The sequence below is a fragment of the Phalangium opilio genome, unplaced genomic scaffold (assembly GCF_054372755.1).
Source record: "Phalangium opilio isolate 3A_F unplaced genomic scaffold, DU_Popi_V2 ptg000063l_1, whole genome shotgun sequence".
Lineage (NCBI taxonomy): Eukaryota > Metazoa > Arthropoda > Arachnida > Opiliones > Phalangiidae > Phalangium > Phalangium opilio.
This window is the reverse complement of record NW_028324180.1, coordinates 1364565-1390706: the sequence shown is the minus strand read 5'-3', so window position 1 is coordinate 1390706 and position 26142 is coordinate 1364565. Positions and strand designations below refer to the sequence as shown.

Genomic DNA, 26142 nt, shown 5'->3' with positions numbered 1-26142 from the left:
TTAGAAATCAAGGGTAGTGTTTTCACCCTGTGAAGAATTCAACTTCAAAATATTACAGGAAAGATGACAAAATTTTCAATGTGTTTTCCCTACGGCAGTTAAAAGAGTGGTGTTTACGTTAGCGCAGTTAATTCAACATTCTCATTTGAGGACAGGTATAAACGGTTTCATTATTTGTTAAACTCAGGTGTGTGGTATAATTCCTGAAACTAAACCAATGTAGAGGACCAGATTATTCGTTAAAACAATTTTGATCCTATTGAATCAGTCATACTGTGATGTTACGTTATCATTTTATAAACTATTTGTTACCAACAGTGGATTGTTTAATTCATAAGTATCAGTTGTGCTGGTTAATCCAGGAGGACAGTGTCGTTATATAAATTAATTAGTCAAATAATTGTCATGTTTACATCACAGATAGTCTCAATGTAACCACGTTAGAATTTAACGGAGGGTTGCGTTGTTTGCTATTTCCACAGTCCACATTGCCGTTTGTTTATTGGTTTAAATTGCTATGAATTGTATAGGTATTTGATTTAATTACTGGTATTCAAGCTAAACTATAGAATAACATCATTCATTAACATATTGTATAGATAATCTTTACCACAAACCTAGCACAGGATATGATAAAAATTGAACGCAATGTGTTGGAAATAATAAAAAAACTCCTCTCAACATTAGAGTTAAGGTGAATTATTTATTAAAAGTCATTTTATAAGCTTAATGAGCACTGACCAGTTAATTTCAACGCTATTAAGTGTAATTAACGTGAAATTAAACCAAAATATACATTTTTTTGGATGAAAACTCAGATAACTGTTAAATGATGTTCTTGATTAAGATTGTATCTACCCAAGCCGTTGGTAAAGCCCCATGTTTTCTCTTTCACACATAAGCTCATTTAAATTATCTCCAAAGTAGAGAGCTGCAAAATGAAAATATTAACCTCCAACTCCTTCCAACTCCAAGGCGATACACAACAATGACTCCAATTCCTCCCAATGCCATAATCAAAAGTTTCAACTCCGCAGAACTCCGCCAAGCGAAATGTAAAACTCCTCCCAACTCCTTCCATGAAAATTAAAATTTCTTAAACTCCTCCCAACTCCTTCCATGAAAAATAAAATTTCTTAAACACCTCCCAATTCCTTCCATGGAAATTAAAATTTCTTAAACTCCTCCCAACTCCTTCTAACTTCGTCCATTAAAACCTTTCTAGTTTCTAGTCTTTGGAAGATTTCTTTACTCTTTAGAATTGGAAAAATAGAAAGTTCAAGTAAAACGTGTAGCTCATTAGTTTTCTTTCAAACTTGGCCTGAGATTGATATCACGAGTGCTTATAAATTATGATTTTCAAATAAGGAATAATATTTACTCATAAAATTCTTCTAGACATTAAAACTTAAGATTTGGGGAAAAGGCGCTACGCGTTGTCACTGAGTCATATTTTACGCTTAGTTTCTTAAATTAGCTACTTAATTAAAATCGGACTGATTCGCTTCGCAAATGCTATTTTAAAGGACAAGTCCACAAACTTCACGAATCAAGAAATACTAACACTAGAGTTCATTCTGTTATTAGTTGTGCCTGCCAATATGCCTACTGCCTTACTTTAATATGCCTCAAAGCTAGAAAGGAGACTCTTGTCAATGGGGTTAAGAGAAAAGGAAAGCGCCCGCGGCCCCATTGTGTGAGAGACTCACTGAGGGGGCGTGTCACGTGGGGTTAAGGGTGAAAAAAGAATTTCGTACGAAGCTTCAAAAGACAAACAACGCTAAAGTCCGCTTTTAAATTGGAGCCCTACCACTTAGCAGACTTAAGTTTTCCAACTCCGTAGATTTCCATGTTTTAAGATTATTTTCCATTGCCTCCCAACTCCGCAATTATAAATATCACTATTCCCAGTGCCTCCCAACTCCGCACACGAAAACTTCCAATGCCACCCAACTCCAATTTTATCTCAGAAAAACATTTCCAACTCCTGGAGTTCCCATCGCTTAAACGCGGAACCCAGCGGGTTTCGGAGTTCTTCCACGGAGTTGCAGCTCTCTACTCCAAAGTACCTTAATAGGCGCAAAATTCAAAACTTTAGCGTAAAATGAGAATCGAAAACTCCACTAATAATTGCAATTAAGGTGAAGTAGACATTTAAACTCATTTTATAACCTAAATGTACACTGCCAAAACACAGTCCTACGTTAATTTTAACTCAATTAAATATAATTAACGTGAAACTAAACCAAAATATACATTTTTTGGATAAAGGCTCAAATAACTTTTAAATAAACTCTTTAATTTTGATTATAACTACCCAAGCCATTGGTAAAGCCCAATATTTTCTATTTCACACTTAAGTTAATTTAAACTATCTTTAAATACATTAATTGCCACCAAATTCAAAAATTTTGGGTTAAAAAGTGAATATGTGGAAAAAATGTTAAACTGCACTAAACATTGCAATTAGGGTAAAAAATTCAAATAAATTTTAAGCTTAATCCACTCTCACGAACCACGCTCAAATTAAGATTAAAACATAACAAGTTTTTCGTACAGCCACATACGTTTCCTATTTCACTTTCAAATTAATTTAAATGATCGTTAAAATACATCAAATTTACATCAAACATTTAAATTTTAGGGTAATTGCAATTAAAGTTAACATTTTATTATAAACTAAATCCACACTAGATAAACAAGATAAGCCGTTAAATTAAACTTAATCATGTTAGCACCGTTAAGAATTGCACGCGATTATTTTTAAATTGTATAATCTCGTGCCGCTTGATTTGACTCGAGGGAGTTCTTAAAAATGTTTTGACCCTAACGGTCGTTATTTTCAAAAAAAGCGGTAATAACAAGATGGCCCCGACCAGATTAGAGCGCCATCGTTTGTAAGGCTCCATCTATCGAGAACATTCTGTTTTTTGGAATAAGTAATAGTTACCCTTAATCCCCATCCATTTTAAATCATCAATAAATCCCTATCACATTTGAAAGCATCAATGAAAATAACCAATGAAAGAAAATCTTCATTAGTTGCTTTTAACAGTGCTAAAATGATTGCTCGGAACAACTAAATAACCCCTATTCCCAATCCCTTTTAAAATCGGCATTGACTTTTTAGTGAGTAGCCTCTCGACGCGCTACAATTAACGTTTCTAAAATAATTACACATAAGTAACCCTTAAACAAATTCCCTTTTAAAATCACAAATAAAAATCCTTAATGAGTGAAAATGACCGTTAGTGAATTGCTCCTCGACGCGTTGTCTTTAACAGTGCTAAGATGATTACCCGTAACCTCTAAGTGTACCTTAATCCCAATTCCGTTTAAAATCGACGAGTGAGTAGCGCCTCGATGATTAACCGTAATCCAGACATAACCCCTAATTTAGAAAATTAAAGAAATTTACGGAGATAAACCACGTGTAATTAGAGTTAAATAATAATTTATTTAAAACATCCAAATTAAAAATGAGACGTTTCGAGCCGCGGCTCGTCGTTCAGTCTGGTGAACCATAGTGAGTTTCACATTAATAAGCTATACACTAAAAAACTAAAAAACAATATATCTAAAAAAGGGGGGGGGGAGTATAACATTTTATCCCTAGGAGATTATTTACATCTAGAGGGTGCCAGGTTGGCGCGGGATTTTATTTATTTTAATTTTTATATTTTAATAGGTTATTAATGTTCCAATTATTTTTTAAGGAGATTCCGGCTTCTAAATTAAAGTTGTTATGTTTAAATTTTTTTATAAATATGCTTTCAGTAATTTTACGTTTAAAATAATCCTTTTCTTTAGCCAAAATAGAGATATTATCCCAATTAATCTGGTGTGAAGTATTAAATTTTAGATGAACAAATATGGCATTTGTTTCTTTTTTGTTTTTGACATCTCTTTTATGTTCCTTGACTCTATCAAGTAGTTTTCTTTCTGTCTCCCCGATGTAAACCTTATTACAGGTTTTACATTCAATTTTATAAATTATGCCCGAAGTATTTAAAATATCAACTTTATCTCTATCAGATTCCGATTCCCATTTAACTAAGGCACTCCTTAAATCCTTAGCTTTTTTGTTAATAATTTTAATATTAAAAGGTCTTAACTTCCTCTGAAGGGTTTCATTAAATCCCTTGTAATAAGGTAAGAAAAGCCATTTTTCAGATTCCTTATTTTTTTTGGCTGTTGTAGTACTATTGGTAATAGAATTGTTTTGTTTAAGGAATTTATTTAAAATAGGTTTAGGGTATTGGCTATTTAACAATTGGTTCCGAATTTTAACAAGGTCTTTGGATGGCTGATTAGAGATTTTATTGATTCTATAACTAAGGCTTTTAACTAGGCCATTTTTGATATGATGTGCATGATATGAATTATAATTAAGAAATTTATTAGAGTGGGTTGGTTTCTGGTAGAGGGAGTGGTCTGGTCTCCTAGAATTATTGGACCTATCAACCAAGACATCAAGGAAAGGTAATTTATCCTGTTTTTCTATTTCAACAGTAAATTTGATTTTATGATGTCTAGAGTTTATACGTTCCAAGAAGTCCATGAGGTCAGTTTTATTACCCGTCCATTTTGAAAAAATGTCATCTACATAGCGCCACCAAATATCAGGGAAATCCGGTTCACAAGCAAGGAAATTCTTCTCGAAATAGATCATAAAGATATTAGCTAATACAGGGGAAATATTAGACCCCATCGGGAGGCCATCTGTTTGTTTGTATTTGATACCATTAAATTCAAAATCGTTGTTACGTAAACAAATTTCTGTGGCAGTTAAGACACTATTAAGGTTTAGAGGGGTTACAGTTTTTAAAATATCTAGGTTATCTTCTAATAAGTTTTTAACAATTATAAGAGTTTCATTAACTGGAGTATTAGGGAACAAACTGACGACATCAAAGCTAACCATAAGGCTATTGTCTTCAAACGTGATATCGTTTAGACGTTCAATAAAGTCATATGAATTTTTAAGACAGTTTTTCGAGTCCACAAGGGTATCAAAGATCTTAGCCAGATGGATAGACAGATTACATGTAGTTGCACCAGACATATCTACAATAGGTCTCATAGGATTATCAGTTTTGTGAATTTTAACATAACCTTTTAAGTGGGAAATTCTAGGATTCTTATTCCTTAATGCGAATTTGAATTTTTTATCAATTTCACCAGATTTTTCTAATTTTATAGAGAAATCAATGATTTCTTTACATTGTTTATTTAAGCTAAATTTCGGATTTTTAATGTAGTCACCGTTATCAATAAGATTTTGCATTTTAGTGATATAGGCGTTTTTGTCCATAATTGTTATTTTTCCCCCCTTATCAGCCGGAACAATTAGTAGATCTTTCTTCTTTATAATCGTTTTAATCGCGTAGCGTAGGTCTTTGGTTAAGTTGTCTTCACTAAGATTAAATTTAAAGGTTTTAAGTTCGGTAGTTAAGATATGACAAATGTCACTAAGTTCGTTATCATCAACAATGTTTTTGATAAAGAATTTTTCTAATTCTACTGCGATATCTAGATGGTTCATGCTCTTTGGTTTAGGAATGAAATTCAAGCCAAGGCTTAGTACCCTCATTTCGTTAGTATTAAGTTCGGAGGTGGATAGGTTTACTACGTTCTTTGGTTGAACGTCTTCAGTTAAATTAATGGAGGCATCCTGCGTTTTTTTAACGGTGACTGATAATTGGAGTTTGTCGAACTTACGTTTCTGCTTAGTGCTAATTTCCTTGTGGACCTTGTTAAAACTGTCTTCGATCCATTGTCGAATTTCCAGATTGGCGTTAGGATCAATTTTCTTGTAGAAACGTGATTCCAGGGATTCAATTTCTTTCTTGGCCTCACGAATGGTGTTCCGGACCTCCCCGATTTTTGATTTAATGACTACATCGGGGAGACAGAAAGAAAACTACTTGATAGAGTCAAGGAACATAAAAGAGATGTCAAAAACAAAAAAGAAACAAATGCCATATTTGTTCATCTAAAATTTAATACTTCACACCAGATTAATTGGGATAATATCTCTATTTTGGCTAAAGAAAAGGATTATTTTAAACGTAAAATTACTGAAAGCATATTTATAAAAAAATTTAAACATAACAACTTTAATTTAGAAGCCGGAATCTCCTTAAAAAATAATTGGAACATTAATAACCTATTAAAATATAAAAATAAAAATAAATAAAATCCCGCGCCAACCTGGCACCCTCTAGATGTAAATAATCTCCTAGGGATAAAATGTTATACTCCCCCCCCTTTTTTAGATATATTGTTTTTTAGTTTTTTAGTGTATAGCTTATTAATGTGAAACTCACTATGGTTCACCAGACTGAACGACGAGCCGCGGCTCGAAACGTCTCATTTTTAATTTGGATGTTTTAAATAAATTATTATTTAACTCTAATTACACGTGGTTTATCTCCGTAAATTTCTTTAATTTTCTAAATTACTTTACACCCGTGTATAATAATAGTTATGTTTGACCTTTTTAAATAACCCCTAATCCTCATCCAATTTAAATCACCAATGAATCCCTATCCCATATAAAGCATTAATGAAGATCACCAATAAATCCCTAACCTTTTAAAAGTATCAATGGAAATCACCAATGAACGAAGATTTTCATTGGCACATAGCCCCTCGACACCTTTAACAGTGCTAAAATGATTACCCGTAACATCTAAGTGGACCTTAATAGAAGAACAAAGTTTTATTGATTATCTCCTCGATTAGTTACTTTTAACAGTGCTTAAATTATTAAACACGTTACGCTCAATTAATAAACGCACTGAAAGTTTAAGTTTACAACATAGACTAATACCCACGCATATTTATAAATGGTTAACATTGACTTATGTCCAGGAGCGTTTGAAAGAGAAAGAATTCATAAAACAGCCAACTTGAGTTCTTTCTTTGTGTAAATTCCGAAGTTTTTACTTTATAGAAAGTTGTTCGGGTTCTTAGAATATTTATGGCTTGAAAGGTGAGAAATTTTAAAGAGAATATGAAATTAGCAATTTTATGTAGGTCAATATGACAAATTTGCGTGTTCACAAAAGACATACAGATACTCGTGTTTGTTCATTAACATTCTTACAAACCATCCGCATTGTACTGTCATGGGTAAATCCAAAGAACTTGGAACATATAGCCCCCTAGAATTACACATCCACGCTCGAATTTTTCAATTTCCAAGCCCACTTTTTTTTTAACGATAACTTTATCATTCGTTGGTAACGCCATCTATAATGCTTGAGACGAAATATTTATCTGTCGTCTGCTTTGCTGAAGCTGAATTTTTCTCATTTGCTTTAATTGCTTATGAATTTGGGCGCATAGACGCGGTAATGAAAATGTTTTTAAAAATTGTTTTGATATTATTTATTGTGAAAGGTAGGCCTATAATATTAAATTCTAGAGGGCCGGTAGGCCCTTCTAGATAAGAACCCACACCCTCCCGTAATGTTAAAGAAATAATTCACAGATTTTAGGGTTAGCGTCCCATAGAAAAAGCATGGGATTTTTGGTGGTCCACTCCATCGAATAACTCAGAAACTACTGCGAAGTTAAGGTTCGGAACACTTTTGAATTATCAAGCAACTATTGAATGTTAAACTTCTGAAGTTTGGTTAAGAACAATTAAGTCTAAGTATTTTATTTTAATTAATTTATAAATCATGGTAAAACCGTTAAATATATTTCACTGTTTGCATAGCATTTTATTCAGCCTCCATCGGGTTTGTGGCGCATAGGATAACGCGTCTGCCTATGGAGCAGAAGATTGCAGGTTCGAGTCCTGGCAATCTCGTTGTTTATTTTTACAGATCTTTTATTCAACATAAATGAAATAATCCTATAAATACAATGTTTAGATAATTTTTTGTTACGAAGTACGGGCTTGTGGCGTAATGGATAATGCGTTTGCATTCGAGGCAAAACGTTGCAGGTTCGAGTCTTGGAAAGCTCGTTGTCTATTTTTGATGAAGAATCTTAGTATTTATAAGGGAAAATTCTTAAATAACAAACTTTCAATGAAATGTGCGCGTGCTGGCGCGTGGTTTAGAATAACCTTTTTTTTTAAATCTATACAAAAAGGTCAACTAAACTTAATTGAGTCACCAACCGCCATTTTATATGAAATAAGTTACCACCCGCCTATCTATGGTGAATTAATTTACCACCCGCCTACCAATTGTGAATTAATTTACCACCCGCCTACCAATTGTGAATTAATTTACCACTCCCCTGCCAAATGATTTAAAATTTTAATTTTTCCCATAAAATAATGAGAGGCACTTGGAGTGAGCCAATATGCTCATGAACATCTTACTGGAACATCGAATTAATGACGTTTGACAAGCATATAATTATTTTTATAATATATTATTACAAATTAAGGCTGAAGGAACAGATATTATATAAAAAAGACTTGGTTTGCCCAAGCCTTAAAAACAAAACGATAAGAGTTTTTCCAGTTGTCTGAAGTGCAGATATTATTTTTTTCTATTGAATTTTAAAGACAATCCGTATTTTACTGCTCTTTCGAATTTAATTCAATCACCTGATTTTACTGCTGATGGATTAGTTTCCTATAAATTAATTGAAATAAAAAATTACTTATCTCAGATTTTTCAACAACAATTCCATTTTCCTGAAATATTTTATCATGAATTTATTATTTTGAGGGATATCGTGTAAATTTAATCAAATTGACACTTTCTTTTTTAATTTCCGAGAATTTTCCTTTCAAAAGGTTTTAAACACATCAAGTTTTCATAATGTTGTCAACTAAATAGCAACTCAACCAACACTTCTAAAATCTTTCCCACAAGTACTGATATACACAGTTCAATAATTGTGACTGTGCTTAAAGAAGAAACGAACTCCTTTATCAAATATTAGAAAGGTGATAACAGCCCCCCTTTGTATTCTGAAAGACCGCATAATATACATTATTAATGAGAGAATTATTTGAAAATTAAAGTACGTTCTCCATTGAAAACAAAAAATTTCATGATAAAATGTTTCAGGAAAATGGAATTGTTGTTGAAAAATCTGAGATAAGTAATTTTTTATTTCAATTAATTTATAGGAAACTAATCCATCAGCAGTAAAATCAGGTGATTGAGTTAAATTCGAAAGAGCAGTAAAATACGGATTGTCTTTAAAATTCAATAGAAAAAAATAATATCTGCACTTCAGACAACTGGAAAAACTCTTATCGTTTTGTTTTTAAGGCTTGGGCAAACCAAGTCTTTTTTATATAATATGTTTTGATGCAATTGTAGGCCTATACTTAGCTGTTGTCCTTAAAATAATATCAATTTGGTAAGCTTTTTTCTAACAGCTTCCATTTTCATTTTTTCATTAAAAATACGAATAACTTTGGGAACTAGAAAGTTCAGATAATGTTTTCATCCAATTTCTTGGGAAAAATGTTTTCACGCATCAGACACCTTTTTACGAGGGATTAAATTTTGAGAGCAATTGTTTTAGAAGCAGTACCACCATCATTTTCAAGGTTTTGCATCCGCAGGCTTTTTTTGGTGAGATCAAGAATTTTCACTACGCTCTCCGAAGGATATATTAAACTACCATGATCTCTAACAATTAATCCTCTGGTCGACTTGGTCGTAATGCAGTAGTCGTGAAAGCTCTTTCATTGATTGCATTTGAGGACTTTGTGCAGTTTCCGTACACAAATCCAGCCAAAATAGTGTCTCTCAATAGGTTTGACCCATCAAAATATAAATGTCCTCTGTTAGCTTTGAGAAAATTTGGTGACACAGTATTATCACGAGCCAAGACATTTGCACAACCAGAACCCTCAACCAGAAAGGCGTTCTTATAAGCTGCTTTAAATTTTAAAATCGTGGGATTGTTGTTTCATCCACCTTTTTGTCTTACTACTCCGAAAAAATATGGTTTTGAGACAGTTTGTACGTTGGAAGGTAATTGTTGTTTTGATTAAAACAATATATTAGTAGATATCAACAGATTTTGATGACCCTAAACTATCGCTTTTTTTGCTAGCCCGACTATGTTTCCTATAATTAATGATTAAAAGTTTGAAAACACAGTTGGAGTTTCTCAAAAAGTTCTTTAATAAAATATAATTCCATCTCTTAGGCGTGGGTTTGTGGGTACACGCAAAAGTAATGTAGAATAGCGGTTTTGCCCAAGTGACAAAAACTTTATTTTGGTGACTTTCCGATAGTCAGATATTTGAAAATGATTGCTAACAGGGTTGCCACAGTACCTGGAAAACCTGGAAAAGTCAGGGAATTTAAAATAGGGTTGAAAAGTCAGGGAAATTGATTTAAGTTAGTAAAATTTCTGGGGATAAGTCTATATTGAAAGAGTAATGAAAGTTTTCTCCTCATCCTCTCTTCTTAACACAAGTGAACTCTTGAGCAATCCTTAAAAATGCTGTCTAGAATTGCTTTTATGTAAAAAAACCTCTTAGACTGTTAGATAGTTAAAATGTTTCTTAATGATTTTAAGGTAACAAATACATGGGAAAACTTTATGTAGAGGGTTTATTTAATTAAAAGCACTTAAAACGTGCTGCAAAAATTTACGTTTTCGGCCTAAAAAGGTCAGGGAAAATCTAAGAAAAATGTCAGGGAAAACCTGGAAAAGTCAGGGAATTTGGTTCTGAAATTGAAAATTCTGTGGCAACCCTGTACAAATCGCGGTATTTTTCCCAGGAGACCAATTTGATTTTCCAATGGCATTGAGCCATTTTACTAACAAACTGGACTGATCACCGGATATCTTTATTTGAGTTGCAGTTAGTAATAAAAATAATGTAAAATTGTGGAACAATTTTCGCGCTTTGCTTACTTATGATAGGAGGACTGTTCCCATCTGGAACTCCATTCCTACCGAAGTAGGTGGCCAGCCCACTCTCTATTTAAACTCAAAATACGTAAGTTCCTAAAACTTTAACTCGGATGGAGGGAAAGAAATCCACCAATCCCTATCTCTTTAACCACCTTTTTACTATATTATCAGTGTATAAGTTCAAGTTGGAGCTGTAAGGCTTCACAGCCCTAGCTCGTCAATTGAATGGAGCAAAAAAATAAACATTTTTATTTCTCCGTGTATTTTTACATTCCTCAATTGAACATTTTTTGCCCATTTTATACTCGCACACTTTGAAATTAGCGCAAGAAAGTGTTTTTCTCAATAATAAATCGTTTTTATTATGTTATTAAACGTTTAAAAACTATATTTAAACATGTAGTGTATTAAACTAAAAGCACTTTGAAATCGCGCTATTTCCCGCCAAAAAGTTTGAAAATGTTTCATTTTCGCGCAAAAAATAAAATATAGAAATTCTAGTTATGCGCCACACACATAGATGGCGCTACCGACGAATGATAAAGTATACTTGTTGAAAAAACCGGGCGCGCGAAGCGTAGATTTGATGTGTAATTCTAGGGGGCTTATATGTTCCAAGTTCTTTGGGTAAATCATAATCCTTTCTCCTTTAAAATCACCAATGAATGAAAAATATAACCTTAACACAATTTATCCCTTTTCACTCTAAGTGTGTTAATTTATATGTGCAGAGTACATTCCCAATGCACTGTTATAGACAAATCATAATCCTCTCCCTTTGAAAATCATCAATCACTCTTTTCATTCTCCCTTTAAAAAAACGAGCGATACTTCTTCTTCTTCTTCAGACCAAGTCAAACTAATACCCCCATCGTTAGATGTTCATCAAACGATGTGGCTAAAAATTAACCCTAAACGGAATAATTGTGTGGTTCTTACATATCAGAAGTGGGATAAAGAACAAATCGCGTCAAAAGCATCTATAGAACTTTCAACTAGCATCGGAACGGAACTGCAATGGTCTAGAAGAAACGTAAAAAAGAGCGAAATCCTCGACGCATGGAACGGAATAAAGACTTACGAACGGCTATAATAATTACAGAATAGAACGAAATAGGCAGAACGTAAAGTGCCAAGAACGATTGAGGTACTTCTTTATTTATGTATAGTGAAGTGAGACGTAGTGCACGTATAGCAACGAGAAAAAGTCTGGGAAAGGAACGTAGAGGGTGAATTTTTAGCGAGAACGACATATTGAGAAGAGAAGAAAGGGCAGTTAGCAAAAGCGACGAAAACTCAACGTTTGGTGACGAGTACGAAAGCAGAGATGAAAACGGAGAACGAACCAACGCTGTGAATAACTTAACAGCCACAACGACAATGGCTGACGAGGAAAACGTAGCCCTTTCCCGAAAAGAATTTCAGAAAACGATGAGAGACGCCATCGGCGAAACAATTCAACAGGCAATTGTTAGTGTCGCAAACTTGAATGCCAATGCTACGGCTCAAGGTGACAACGCGCGTCGTCACTTCAGCAATGAGGGAGATGTCATACCGGAGTTTGACCCAATTAAAGCTCCTCAACAAACCATCGACGTATGGATCCGTAAAGTTAAAGATGCCGCCAGGACGTATGAATAAGGTGAGCGGGCCATTATTCATTTTGCACTATCAAAGCTACAGGGAACAGCCAAAATTTGGTATCAAGGTCTGGATTCAATAGATTATGACTGGGATGAGTGGAAGAGTCTTCTTAGAGAATGGTTTCCGTCACGAAACAATTACCAACGTCTTCATCGAGAAATGGAACAACGAATTTGGCGAAACAATGAACGGGTGGCGGTCTATTTCCACGAAACGGTGGCAAAAGCAAATCAATGTGGTCTGAACGACGATCAGATGATCGACTACCTGATTACCGGATTGAACGACGAATCCGTTATAAACGCTCGGAGCGTAAGAACATTTATTTCGCCACAGGAATTGTTAGAAAGTATCTAACAACTTGAGGAACGTAGACAGTTGTTGCATGAAACCCGAGCCAAGAATAAGCCATATTTTGAACGAAAAACAAAGGAAATCGACATACGAAACACCGAACATAAAAACAACGAACCAACACAAACTGCGTGTCCAAAATATCAACCACGGGGGAACGAAAGGGGCGAACTTCTTTGTTTTAATTGTCTGGAATATGGACACCTTTCGAAAAATTGCTCCAAACCGCAAAGGAAGCCACGTTGTTCAAAGTGTGGAAGAACCGGGCATACTGATGGAGAATGTAGAAAAAGGAACAACCAAAGCACGCAGAACGCGGCAAATGCGAATCAATTGGACGATAGACACCTCGACGGGGTAGAGCACGCGAGAAGCTCCAACGAGAAATACTTTAAGAAGGCGACCATAAATGGTAAATTGATCAGATCCTACGTAGATCTTGGAAGTCAATGCGTTATGATCCAAAAGAGTAAAGCCGATGAACTGGGTCTGGAATATGAACCGACAAATTCCATTATCAGGGGTTACGGAGGTGCAAGAACTAAACCGCTTGGAGAGTTCACAGCGGAAATAGAGGTCGACCAGGCAAAAGGAAAGGTTCCTGTTCACGTAATGCCTGATGAAGCTCAGGATATACCCCTACTAACGGAATAGCCTCACGTAACAGTAATTCGTAGGAAAAACACAGTCCGTTAATTCAACGAAGAACATGAGAATGATCACGATGATGAGTGTTTGCCGCGAATAAATATCCCAGCACTACCGAAACCACAAGTTAACTTGTGGGCGTAGGAAGCCGTCGTAATTCCGCCTAACCACGTAGGATTTGTTGGAGTAATTACTAAGGAAGGACCTCTTGATTGATGCCCAGATGAGAACTTGGCCTGAAAAAGAGCATTGCTTACCTCGAACCATTAAAACTGTTGATCAGAAAGGATACACTGCTACACCCATCGTGAATGTATCCCATCAAGAACTCACTATATTTGAAGGTCAGAAGGTTACTAAAGCCGAAGTATGCGAAGAAGAAGCGACCGAGAAAGAATCACTCGGAGAAACGCTACACACATCGGAGGTAAAACTAAGCCCAATCAATCTAAAGGACATTAATATCGGTCTCGACGTCAGTCACGAAGAACAACAAACTCTCTGCGACCTGTTGAACGAATTTCGCGATTGTTTTGCCGAAAATATTGACGAATTAGGACGAACTGACGCAGCCGAAATTGAAATCGAATTGAATTCCACGAAACCAATAACGTTTCGACCCTATCGACTCTCATTTGCTCAACGACAAAATGATCGAAGAAAAATTGACGAGTTATGGAAAGCTGGAATTATCGTAGACTCCAATTCTCAATACGCAAGTCCTATTTTAATAGTGAAGAAGAAAAATGGTGATGAACGTCTATGCATTGACTATCGTGCATGAAACCGAATAACTAAACGGGACGCTTTCCCTTTACCTCGCGTGGACGAACAGTTGGAGAGGTTGCAAGGGAGTAGATACTTTTCTTCGTTGGATCTCGCGTCTGGCTACTATCAAATTCCGGTAGCTGAAAATTCAAAGGAAAAGACTGCCTTCCTCACGCCTGATGGACATTACCAATTTGAAGTCATGCCCTTTGGGTTAACAAACGCACCCGCGATTTTCCAGCGAATGATGAACGGAATTCTTGGGCCATTGCGCTATTCTATCGCTATGGCATATCTCGATGATATCTTACTACCTGCGAAAACGGTCGATGAATGTTTCCAAAACTTACGACAAGTTTTAGAAATACTGCGTAACGCGAACTTAACGCTCAATCTGAAGAAATGTTTCTTTCTACAACAGCAAATAGAATACTTGGGTTTTGAAATCAGCCCTGATTGCATCAAACCTGGAGAAAACAAGTGCGTGAAATTCTTCCCACAATCGAAGAATGTCCACGACGTAAGAAGATTTTTAGGATAAGCGAGTTTCTTCAGGCGATTCGTGCGGAACTTTGCTCACATAGCTTCACCTTTGACGCAACTATCAAAGAAGAACTCTTCTTGGAAATGGACCCTAGAAGAAAACCAAGCTTTCGAAACATTACGTGATCGACTTTGTGAACAACCATTACTTGGGCTGTATAGCCATGAAGCTACGACAGAACTTCATACGGACGCCAGTAAGATTGGATTGGCTGCAGTTCTGTTTCAGAAGGGAGCGGATGGACTGCTGCACGCTATACATTACTCCAGTCGGCAAACAACCACAGACGAGCAACGTTACCATTCATACGAGCTGGAGACATTAGCCATCGTTTGGGCCTTGGAAAAGTTACGACCTTACTTACTAGGGAAAGAATTTACCATCGTTACCGACTGTAACTCAGTACGAAATGCGTTTTCAAAACGGGACTTGGTCCCTCGCATCGGCCGATGGTGGTTGAAAGTCCAGGACTTTAATTTTGAATTAATTCACCTGTTGGTGAGCCTGAAGAAACTGATGCGTCAGATGGTCTTCAAATACTTGCTACAAACTTGTCTGTCGAGGATTGGCTAATAACCGCACAGAAGGGTTATGACCGAATAAAGTTAATCATCGATACGCTGAATAAAACCGACAATCTTTCGAAAGAAGATATTGAAATTAAGAAAAATTACGAACTGAATCATGGACGGTTATTTCGGCGACTCCAAACCAAAGAAAGCGAAGAACCTAAACTATTATGGGTCGTACCGCAACGTGCGAAATGGCAAATCGTCAAAACTTGCCACGACGATATCGGACATTTTGCTCTCGACAAAACGCTAAGCAAAATCAAGAATGACTACTGGTTTCCGGGTATGAAGCGCTATGTACGAAGATGTATCGCTGCATGTCTACCTTGCCTATATCGCAAAAAACCATCTGAAGGACAGCAAGGTTTGCTACATTTAATCGACAAAATCGGAATACCATTTCATACCGTACACATGGATCATCTTGGACCGTTTGTGAAAAGCTTGTCCGGTAACACCTATTTGATCGTAGCTGTGGACGGATTTACGAAATTTACGCTTTTGAAAGCCGTACGGAACGCGGGTATGGCTCCTGCCGTGTAGTTTCTTGAAGACCACATAGCAATTTTTGGCGCACCACGGCGCATTATAACGGATCAAGGAACTGCATATAAAGGGGGAAAATTTCAAGCCTATTGTAAGAATGTAGATATCGAGCATGTCATGAATGCCACAGCTACACCGCGAGGAAACGGGCAAGTCGAACGTTACAACCGAACAATTATCCCAGCAATAGCGAGTTCTTGTACGCGTGCAGACGAAAAGGACTGGGACACGAGGATTTCTCAAATTCAATGGGGAATCAACAACACCATGCACAAAGCCACTAATACAACCCCATTTGCACACGAATGTTTTGGGTATAAGAATATGGAATAAGTCAACACCGTGTAATGTCTGGAAAATATCTGGTTATAATTATTTCTTTCCAAAGTTTAGAGTCAGGTAAAATTCTTTCAATCTTGACTTCATTCGGTGTCTAAATGAGTCAAATGACAAAAATCACAATAACTTCTATCACAGATCAAAATTTGGGTTTGTACTTGATAATAGTAAGCGTAACTAGAGGACAGTTTATACTTCTTCGTTTGTTAACAATATTCCAAGCATGAAGATTTCGTAGTTGCATACTCGTCTATTTTTATTTCTCTTGCTGATTAAGGGCATTTGATTATCTAATAATCCAAGACCGCAGCATTTGAAAGAAATTTTGTTATCGGGTGAGGCCCCATGTATGGGAAATCTGGGTTTATAACCAATCCTGACATAAAAATGATAAAATACAGATTTGCAGGAGAATATTTTGAAATTTCCAAAAATATTCAAACAAACAACTCAGCTCATGTGGATCTCCTTTTAGGTCATTGTTTTCAAGCAAATTGATTTAATTTTCAAACTGTTTTCTTCCCTTTTATCTGCTTTTATCGACTCCATGATTCTACTTTTACTTTAAGACTTGGCCTCTTTCCACTAACATCTCTTTCTGCCACTTTCTACACACTCCATATACTCCAAAATGTTCTCCAAAAGGAGAATAAATGTTTGTTCACCAACGTTCAATTCCATGATATAAATATAATTATAATTTTGCAGGTTAAAACCGAAAAACTACCCTTATGTGATAGGTTTAACCAAGGTTTAACTAGTAAAACTTCCTTACATGCAGCCGCCATTTTGATTTTTTATAGGACCCCTTCCCCCTCTTTAAAGTTCACTTTTCGGCTTTTCGCCCTTACGAACCTTGCTCTCTTCAAAGTTCACTTTTAGGCGGCAACTTTCCGAAGCCAGGCTTAAGGTTCGTATTCCTCTATTAAAAACCTGTATTTAATTATATCTATTACTTCAAATTATATTTAGAAGTATTTTATGGGTTAATAATTTGGTTATTTAAACCAACTTCATACATCGTTTGTGCTCAATTATTTTTCTCTTTCCAATTTTCCTTTTGTTAAGGTTAATGATAAGCCTATTTTTTATTACTCACATTTCATTATTACCTACATCATTGAAATCTGAGTGTTTTTCAAAGGGTTCTTTGTGTACCTTTGCAAATTCAAAGGGTTCTTCTTTGTGTATCTTTGCAAATTCAAGGGTTTCTTTGTGTACCTTTGCAAATTCAAGGGTTTCTTTGTGTACCTTGGCGAATTCAAGGTTTTCTTTGTGTACCTTTGCAAATTCAAGGGTTTCTTTGTGTACCTTTGCGAATTCAAGGGTTTCTTTGTGTACCTTTGCAAATTTAAAGGGTTCTGTGTGTACCTTTGCCAATTCAAAGAGTTCTTAAAAAGTTCCTTGTGAACTGCTGGGTGTAACAAACATATTTGCAAAACCCGTTGCAATATATTATTAAATACATTATTGTGACAGCCATTCTTGACTATTTAAAATGGTTACTCGAGAACAAGCTAAGCGGGAAAAAAAATCCTTGTAATGCGAAAAATTAGAACAGAAGCTAAGTTGAAATTGGAAACTGAGAGGAAAGCTTTGCAAAAGAAGCAAAATAATCAGCTTTACTTTAAAATGTACTACCTGAAAAACAAGGAGTACTTCAAGGAAAAAAACGCAAATACTCAAGTTGCGCGTAAATCTGGCCTTGGTATTGCGAAAAAAACAAATTCGACTAAACCACGTGGTGGCACTACTAATGTGTGTTCCCACTCAAAATATAAAAAAAAATATGAAACCCACTAAAAAAGATAAGTTTGGTTTTGCGAAAAAGCTTCTCAATGCGGGAATTTTCAAAACGAAAAACAAAAAAATTATAGCTGAAAGCTATAAAAGGTTTCTAGTCAAACGTCTAACTGAAAGACTGGCGGCGTCAGAGTCTTTCAACGGTGAGACTAAAAAACAACGCACGAAGTCTATCTCTCACAAGCTAAAATGCCAATTGCTAGCTGGTAGAATATTGCATTTCAAAAGGCAATTATATTCGGCTTACCACGCCCAACTAACGGGGGTTGTTAGTGAATTTAAGGATTTTGTTGAGAAATCAAAAAATTTGGGTCCATTGATCCTGGTAATTTGGCAGAAGTTGTGGTTGGGAAAAGGCTTCACAGTAGCATGAAAGAGGCCTATTTCCATGAAACTACCTATTATCCGATTGGAAATAATGGAAAAATATTGAAAAATGGCGATGAGTCACATTACAGCAAAATTTTTCAATTGGATTCTGATGGTCGTGTACGAAAGGTTCTGAAAGACCGTGTTACCAGTTCGACAAAAGAATTGTTTGTTGACGAAATGTGAAATTTCGTTGACATAAAAACAATAACGCAACTAGTAACGTTGAACGTGTTTTACAAGTTAATGAGTCGGGAGTTGTTACAAATCTTTTCAACATTGTTGAAACTGAAGAGAAGAATCCAAAAGCAAATTTTGTGATCAATGAAGGGGGGTTTATTGAAACCCAAAACAAAACTGTATATTGAGAATGCAGTGATATTTGTAATTTTTCGAACTCGAGCCATTGCAAAAGTACTAGCTTTCGTAAACACAGTTGCCAATGCGAATGAAAAATCTTTGACTAAAATTTTTGAGTCTGATTTGGACCTTTGCGAAATAAGAAAAGAATTTTGCAAAAAATCAAACGTGTTTATACCACCAGATGGAGCCGAAGTAATGGTGAAAATAATTCCGTTCCAAGGACACACTGCTTACTGCGCTGATTGCGAAGAGTGCCAAAGTCATGTGCGTGCTTTCGCTGAACTGGCTCCTCACTATTCGGGAATTAGAAATATTTTGAATAATATTTATCACATCAAAGCGTTGCTTAACGCGCTAACTAAAATTTCAACTGTAATTGAACGTGGTGATTACGAGTCTGTGACGAATGTCATGGCGGAATTAAGGAAAAATTGGGAAAAATTTAAATAAGGAACAAAACGATGCTCCAGAAGGAAGCGTTAACGCTCCTAGGCCGAGTCTCGATGAAAGTGAAATCTTGAGTCTTTACGAGAATCAATTCGCTCGGGCAATGCTAAACACCAACGAGTTTCACGACACGCCCTGCGACTGCTGTTTAAGATTACTGAAAAAATCTGATTTAAGAGCAGTAGAAAAACTGGTAAACAGAGCTGTTTTTGAGAACAAGGCCTATCTGATTTTAAGAGCTGGCTGGATAATGAATTATGCCGACACGAGAGAAGCAGACATGCTACTATGTCGTTACTGCGCCACGGATTTGGGAAAGGGTAAAATTCCCATTAGATGTTTTCTAAACAACTTGGCGGTTGACAATCCTCCGCCAGATGTCACCTCTTTAAACATGTTTGAGAAAGTTTTAATTCAGCTTGTGAAGGCCTTCCACACTGTGGTGCGGTTAGGCACCAAAACCAACTCCAACATGCAGTTTGGCACGGTTAAAGCTTTGAAGGGAAGAGTAATTTATCTTCCAATACCCGTGGAGAAAAATTTGAAGATGATTTCCAAGACATTGCCCAAAAATCACGAGCTGCATATCTTGGTGAACGGCGTTCCCACAGCGGAGAAAAAAGTTTGGCAACAGGTTGTTTGCCTCGAAAAAGTTTTGAAAGCATTCAGTGTGCTGAAAAAGATAAACCCTTTTTACAAAGACATTGATATTTCGACAATGAATGAGGAATATATTTGTGGCACGCAAGAAATTGATGGAAATGAGAATTCATTGACTCCAGAAGAATTACTTAGCGTAACAGATCCACTTGCGTTAATTAATGATGGATCTGATGCGTTGACATGCGCTTCCGCGGCGCTTCAAACAGAAGGGCCAGCGGATAGTAGTCACGACGTCCAAGGTGACCAAAACGCTTCGAACATACAGGAGCAGGTTGAAAATCAGTCTAGGCTTGCACCAGGCAACGCCTAAAACATTTTAACACAGCCCGGGGCTTTGTTGCGAAAACTATCTGAGGGTGAAGCCAATGATCGGTACGATCATTACTCTATTCATCCAGTGAACGTTCAACCACCGAAAGATTTACTGGGCGCTTACCAAATGATGCGCGTCGAAGCCGAGCCAGTTAGCACTTGGGACAAAAACTTGGAATACATCAGCTTTGTTCATTTGTTCCCTAAGGGTCGCTTTGGCAAGCACGATGATAGACCATTTGGGAAAATAACGGAAACCGAGTATCGTTTATCCCGTCTTTTGAACAAGAGTCCAATTTTTAGACGAGATTACGCCTATCTGTTCCATTCTTATCAAGAATGCGAAATGAAAGCGATTTCTAGCAGTTTGAACTACGTTCTTCGTGTAAAAAAACCCATGCCAATTGGAGTTGAAAATTTGCTCAGTCGCGTTGAATCTGGCGATAAGGAACTTGAGAGTAATTAAGGCACTTTCTTGGGTCATATTCGAGGTACTTAGGACTACTGGTATAAAGTCCTTAGATCCGTTTTAGCGATGATTCGGGAATTTGGTCCTCCAACTTGGCTCTTGACTTTTAATCCAGCCGAATACGAAAACTTGGAACTTCACGATCACTTGAGAAAGTGAATTACGACGTTGCTGGAGTAGAGTCGATGACGGTGGCTGAATTGTTGAATTTGGATCCGCTTAGCGTAAATTTGCACTTTCACAACAAAGTGAGGTCGCTGCTAAACAACTTTGTCTTGTGCAAGCAAAATCCAGTTCTTGGCATGATGGAACATCATTTTTGGCGGGTTGAATACCAATCTCGTGGTTTACCTCACTACCACATGCATTTGTGGGCCATGGACGCTCCAAAGATTGGAACTTCTTCGCCCGAGGCTATTTTGGATTACGTGCAAAAACACGTCACGTGTTCGATGCCAAGCGCATCGGTAAGTCCAGAATTGCACTGGCTGGTAAAAAAATTTCAATTTCACAAATGCACCTCTAGTTGTTAAAAGAAGGTGAAAAGTTCTAAAAAAGGATCGAGAGTGTGTCGTTACGGTTTCATTCGTAACGTTAGATCAGTTACTCGTCACCGTAAGACGAAAAAGTTGCAGAAACGGTTGTACGACTTGCCGAAAAAAACAGCACGAAGATTTAATAAATGATTATAATCCCACGCTACTATTGGCTTCCAAAGCCAACATGGATTTGCAATTTGTCGCTGACAAATCGGAAATAGTGGCAAACTATGTTACGGCTTACGTGACAAAGGGAGACCGGGCTGACATGGAGCAAACTTTTGCCGACTTAGGCAACGAAAGTTTGTCCAAAAAATAATTTGCCTATAGATTGAAATCTTTGACGTGCAAGCAAATAGGAATTTATGAAGCTCTCGATATGATGCTGGGCCACGACCTTTACAACAAGTCTGACAGCACTAAATTTATAAACACTAACTTGAAAGAAAACCGATCGAGAATTTTGAAAGGTTACAAGGAACTCGCTCGTTTGAGGGAAACTGACCCCGAAAGCAAGGACACTTGCCAAAAAGTGTTCGTCGACGACAAGTATCCGAATCGTCCCGACAGCTTGGAAAATCTTAGTTTTCGGGAATTTGGTCAGTTTTACAATTACGCGAAGCACTCTGATGGTGTCGAGAAAAATGCGTATGTAATCGAGTTGAAAAACAATCTGGGTTTCATGAGAAAGATAATTAAGCCCTACATAGTAGAGCACTACATTCACGACCCGATAGAGGAGAAAGAAAGTTATTGTCACGCTCTACTGATCCTCTTCAAACCGTGGCGTGACGAAAATGAGCTATTAGGCGAGTTTGAAACTTACGCGGATGCTTTCGAAAACTCGCTTTCGGTGTTAAAAGATTTGAGAGAATATCACGAGAAACTCTCGGTTTCCAAAGAAGTTGAAAAGAAACGGAAGGCTTCTAAAAAGGCGAAAGAGCCAGAAACCATTTCTGAGGCCGAAAGTGAAGACGATGAAAATGCGCTACAAGGGAAAGAAATTGTTATCGAAACTGAACACGCGATGACTGATGTGGAAGCTGCCATGGAAATCAATTTCGAGACTGATGATGACAATGTGGCGTTACTAAACTCGGATCAAAGGCAAATATATGATCACATCATGGATCACTTCTCCCAAGAGGGAGAAAAATCTGGAAACAAGTGCCTTTTTGTGTCGGGACCTGCTGGCACTGGCAAATCGTTTCTTAGCGACACTCTCGCCAACGCCGTAAGGCGACGCTTTCAAAATCCTGCTAGCGTGGCAATTGCCGCGCCAACGGGTTTGGCAGCGTTGAATGTTAATGGCGTAACATTACACAGATTACTAATGTTGCCAGTAGATCATGGGCGTATTGCCGAATACCATTCCCTAAGTTCTGACAATATGAGCATTATGAAAGAAACTTTGGGAAATTTAAAACTGTTAATTATTGATGAAATTTCCTTGGTCTCGTCGGTTTTACTGACTCACGTTCACTTGAGGCTGAACGAATTTTGGGAAATGAACCAACAATTTGGTGGAGTTGTATTTATCCTTGTTTTGGGAGACTTTTTCCAATTGCCTCCGGTTCAAGGAAATCCCGCGTTCATCAAAATCACTTCCGAAGAAGCCAGACGTAGATTCAATTGCATAGGAGGAAGTGATCTTTGGGAGTTTTTTAAATACGATGAACTAACGCAAAATGTTAGACAAGCCAACGACCAAAGATACAGCGACATTTTAAGCAGAGTTAGAATTGGAAATATTTCTAGAGCTGATGTTGCAACCTTAGAAAGTAGATTGGTTGCTCGAGGAGAAAACATGGAAGTGGCTATGGACCTTTTCATTAAGCTGTCCAATGAAGGGTTTCACCCAATTCGTTTGATGCCAAAATTAGCCATGTGCGAAAAAATCAACTGTGAAATGCTGCGAAAAAACGGCGTGAGAGTTGAAGTCATTCCTTGCTAGGATAGACTCGCTGACTATGGCAAAAAAATGAATAAAAACATTCTCAGGAGACTGCAAAGCCTAGAAAACCAACTGTCCAAAACGGGCGGTTTGGAGAGCGAGTTAATTCTTTGCGTTGGCTGCCGTATAATGGTCAGAAGGAACATCAGTTTTGAAAAAGGAGTTGTAAATGGTACGATGGGTTTCGTAACTGGATTCAAGAAGGACGAACATGGAACCGTTGTCGGCATTTTTCTCAGAGTAGATCGCGAACCGAATAACGACGACGCTAAGACTGACTTTTTAGTTGAGAAAATTTCCGTCAAATTTTTGCTCATGACAAACATTTACGTTAAGCGGTCCCAGTTTCCCGTCATCCTGGCGTACGCTATTACGATACACAAAAGCCAAGGCATGAGTTTAAAATGCGCCATTATGGATTTGGGTCCGAATTTATTCGGAACTGGCATGGCGAGGAAGTGAGATGTGAAGAAACACCGAAGAAGAAAAGGAAAGCCCAACAGAGTTTGGATAGTTTTCCCTTGAAAGGTTTAGCTAACGATGATCAAGTAACATGCTATTCTAATAGCGTTTTGCAACTACTCTTATTAGTGCCGGAATTAAGAGAATTGGTTAAATCTTACAATGGATCATTCGTTGAAAAACCAGTTTTACGTTGCCTCCATGACACGATAAACGACATCGAGAGTTCTCAAGGAAGTTTCAGTCGTAAAGGGTTGGAACTGAGAATGGCTGTTGGAAATCATTTTACGCAAAACGATCAACAAGACGCCAGTGAATTTTTGATGGTTCTTTTGACGACACTAAGTCAAGAAATGGAAGCCAATTACTCTAAGGCTCTAAAAGATCTTTTTTGGTCAAAGTCGCGAAACTTTACCAAATGCCCTAAATGTCAAGTTGAACAAAATTCGGAAAATATTGTCGAAAGCAACATTTTCAATCTTCCCCTAGAAAACCGAGATAAAATTGATTGGAAATCTCTAGAAAAAAGGATGAGATTAACAGAGGTGCGATGCGTATTTTGTAACAACCCAAAAATACAAGAGCGTGATGTATTGATATCCAGCGGGAAGTACGTATTTTTGTGTCTTCTCCGTGGCGATTACAAAGATGGTCGACCAATTAAGATTTCGACCAAAATATCAAGTTTTGAAAATCAAAATGTCACTTTGAGCAAGATGCTTTTTAAAACTAAAGGGGTGATTATTCATAAAGGTCAATCGTTGGCCGAGGGACATTATGTGAACTTTGTGAGAAAAGACAACAGCTGGTACGAGGTCAGTGATGCAATGATCAGAAAAAGGGAGAGATTCGTCAGTAACTTGACTGACGTCACTGTTCTGCTCTTGGAAAGAGTCCAGACACTTTAAAGCATCTAACGTGATTGAAGAATCCATATCAAATTTACCCCGGGTAAAGCTTAAAATTTCAATATTCGTACCAGAAAGGAGCATCATATCTGTCAAAGATATACTAATAGTTTCATATTCCCTTTAAAGTAATTTATGACTGGGTAAGATTGTTAATCCTCGAGCAAGTTAAGGTTTTACAATGGTTCGAGATAAATTTTGATGTTGCCCAGACTATAATAACCGTGAATGGGAGAGGAAGGAGGATTGTAGGGCCATGCTATTGTTACGAAAAAAGGCGATGATTCTTGAATTAATTTTCAAATTTTCTAGTGAAGGGTTTTGTCTTGCCACAATGGTATTTCATGTAAAAACAACCTAAAAACGTAGCCCCTGTTGGTAATGCTATGTGATTAAATATAATTCTTTAATAAGCTGGTGATACTACTGAGACAAACTCATATTATAAGTTAACATTGAACAGATTTTTGGAACTGAGATTTAGACACTCGTACCCAAATTTTAAATAAATACTGATTAAAATTAATATATTCGAAGAGTTCTCTAAATATCAGTTTCGCAACTACCATTTTTCTCTTTTAAGCGCGCTATATTTTTTTTTTACATTAAGACGCTTATAATTTTTTTTTTGCATTAACAATTTCAAACCGTTCCAAAAAAGTCCACGAGGTGTTATAAACTAAATTAATTTAATCTAATATTATACTGTTTTCATTTTAACCCCTGTAGCGAAGATTTTGTGTTTAAATATTATTTATTAATATAACCTTTTCTTTGTATAACTTATCAGTAATGTGTACCCGACCCAATCTAATACCACTTAAAAAGTTTATTTTAAAGTATCTAATAGCCATATGAACTTATTAATAGCCATATGAGCTTATTAATTTGTCCCACTAACTAATATCCTACTATTGTTGGAGAATTTGTTTTTATATAGTTTGAGAATTATTTCCCCAATTGCGGCTACCAAAATATTTATATATATTTTACATTACCCTTGTAAATAAAATAACTAAAACATTTTTTTTCAATTAATATTCCAGGAAGTTTTGCATATTCTCTATGTGTTTCTCACCAGCTGGAGTAGTCTGAGTGACGGGTGGCATTGATTAAAACCAACAGGGGTAGAATTTGCAAAGCCTTTTGGAATAATTTTTTTCTTCGAAATTTTATAAACTTTTCATTGTCCCTTTGGTAACCCACGCGCAAAACAATAATTGTCATGTTCTAGCAGCACTGTTTCCAAACTTAAACCTAAGAGTTGCCTGACAAAATTTAAAAAAATTGACCCTCAAAATCTCATATTTAAATGAACATATAATAGCCAGTAAATGGTAAAGTTTTCTTTCCCCTCCCCCCCTCCGCCCCTTTACATAACTAATATAACGAAGAACAAAATTATTTCGACATAAATGCTACGAGCAATGCATATTTTCAACTTTTGAAACATGCAATTTAAAGACTATTTTCGTACAATTACAAGCGTATTGTATCAACACGTGCTAGCTGCTAAGCTTCAACAGAAAGATAATTCATCATAGCCTTTACCAGTAAATTAAAAGTTTAAAAGTACAC

At 36.5% G+C, this 26142-nt stretch overlaps 1 long non-coding RNA gene across 4 annotated transcripts in view; it reads left to right on the top strand.

The window, feature by feature from the left end:
- The first annotated feature begins 9281 nt into the window (after window positions 1–9281).
- Window positions 9282–26142, top strand: part of LOC149662123 (uncharacterized) — a 421496-nt gene continuing 404635 nt past the window's right edge. Inside the window, exons 1-2 of one of the 4 annotated variants that reach the window (XR_016368576.1) lie at window positions 9282–9342; window positions 9411–11487. This is a non-coding gene — a long non-coding RNA (uncharacterized LOC149662123). Of the gene's footprint in view, window positions 11488–26142 lie in introns of all 4 variants that reach the window. The other 3 variants (XR_016368575.1, XR_016368578.1, XR_016368577.1) reach the window with 3 other exon arrangements.